Source organism: Megalopta genalis, unplaced genomic scaffold (assembly GCF_051020955.1).
Source record: "Megalopta genalis isolate 19385.01 unplaced genomic scaffold, iyMegGena1_principal scaffold0343, whole genome shotgun sequence".
Lineage (NCBI taxonomy): Eukaryota > Metazoa > Arthropoda > Insecta > Hymenoptera > Halictidae > Megalopta > Megalopta genalis.
In genome coordinates, this window is record NW_027476412.1 from 137,887 (window position 1) to 140,000 (window position 2,114).

The window sequence follows — 2,114 nt, forward strand, 5'->3', positions numbered from 1 at the left end:
CAATGTTCCAATATATCTCAAAGAGAGAGGAGAGGAGGAGAGAAAATGAATTCGATTAGTTTGTGGATAAGAATTCATATAAAAAAAAAAGATATTGTTGAGCCCGCCAGATCATTCGTGCGTGATTTACACGGCCAGACGTGTGTACTACACGTATTAGGCCTTTGATCTGCGTTGCGTAGGCCACAACAAATCTTTCAAAGAGAGAGAGATATATGTGTTGTTGGGGTTTGTGATTATGAAGGTGCCCCAACGCACAAAAATATATAAAAATGTACAAAGTTGGGATGTGGTGTGGTGGAGAAGAGTTGGGCCCGACCAGATCATTCGTGCGTGATTTACACGGCAGACGTGTGTACTACACGTATTAGGCCTTTGATCTGCGTTGCGTAGGCCATCTTCCTTCCAAGACACACACGTGTTGGGGTTTGTGTGATTTTATGATAGTGCCCCAACACGGAAAAATAAGCGTACGAGAAGAGTTGGGCCCGACCAGATCATTCGTGCGTGATTTATACACGGCCAGACGCGTATTATATTACACGTATTAGGCCTTTGATCTGCGTTGCGTAGGCCATCTTCTCGATAGAGAGAAAGCCAATGTATTCTTTTTTCTTTCTTTACACACACACACACAGTTGTAGTAGGACAGGGAGGGATGCGAGCGTGCTAATCACGCTTCCTCAAGTCTTCGCTGTGGTGTGTAAAAAAAAAAGAAAAAAAGGAATCGTTGGGAAAGTCCAAAGGACGAAAATATCGGGCAGTCTGAAGATAACTTAATGCTCGTTTACATTGGTATCAAGAGAGACCGGCTTGTGTAGCTCGTTTCAATGCTGTGTCGTTGTCATTGACACCCTACTCTGTTGCGCGCTAGTGGCAGCATGAGCGTGGGACGTATATATATATATGACACCCAGCTAGAGCCGGCCGTGAGTCCGTCCGGTGTAAATAACGACGAAAGGAGAGAGAAACTTTTCGAATCCAGTATCGGGTTGATAATTGTCCAGTTTGAATATCCATATCCCCGTCGTTTTTGGAGGTGATATACTCTCTGTGTTTCTTCGATAGAAGGCTTTTCAATGTTCTATTCGCTCCGACCGTCGAACTTGCAAGAAAACAGTGGTTTTGGATTTGCTCGTACATATATATATGGTTTCGACGGAAATATCTCGTTCTTTAAGGGACAATTATGTCGTTGTACGACGACTCCCGAATCTCCTTCGCGCGCTGGTTGGAGCTCTTCGGGTATCGGCTTGTTCCGAAATATAACACAAAAATGTGGTGGATAGCAAATACACATTATATTATATATGAGAGAATAAAAGGGAAAAATTACCCTGAACGGTGGATCACTTGGCTCGTGGGTCGATGAAGAACGCAGCTAATTGCGCGTCAACGTGTGAACTGCAGGACACATGAACATCGACATTTCGAACGCACATTGCGGTCCACGGATACAATTCCTGGACCACGCCTGGCTGAGGGTCGTTTACGTACTTATAAACTGCTTGCGTTGATGGCACTTGTTGCCTATATACGTACGAGCGAATGATGGGCGCTTCGTCGGCGTTTGTCGCGGTCCTATGAATATTGAGAAATTTTACGTACGTCTAACAGTCTTCGAGAGAGATGGAAATCGTGTTCGAACTAGCGTGAGTGTGGAAGGCGGTGTCGTGTGTCGTATATGTTTTATATACGTCCGCCCGTCTGAAACACCGCTTCGAAGCGGTGACAAAATCTTTTTCGGGACGATTCGTATCCGTAGAACTATCGAGATTTCACTGGTACATTTTCAACGCGCTCCCGACGTCGCCTGAAATGAAACGAGATGGGTTTAACCCACGAAAGCGTACTACACGAGTCTGTCCTATGTGAAGACTGTGTACAGAGATCGAACGAACGCATGAAAGAAATTGAACGAAAGAACACATAACCCGCAAAAATATAGAGTAGAATTGTGACCGTTGCTTCGAATTTGAATTTATATGTATATATATATCATAGCCCCAGGGAGTGGAACCTATGAGTGTGGAAGGATGTCTCTTACCGTTATGTTGCCAGAGGAAAAAAAGTCTCTCTCTTCGTACGACACATTTGTGTACGAATTGTATCGA

At 44.3% G+C, this 2,114-nt stretch overlaps 1 non-coding gene across 1 annotated transcript; it reads left to right on the forward strand.

Moving 5' to 3' along the window:
* Window positions 1-1,333: 1,333 nt before the first annotated feature.
* LOC143263159 (5.8S ribosomal RNA) lies at window positions 1,334-1,488 on the forward strand. The gene has a single exon (XR_013036707.1). It is a non-coding gene; the product is annotated as a 5.8S ribosomal RNA (ribosomal RNA).
* The last annotated feature ends 626 nt before the right edge of the window (window positions 1,489-2,114 follow it).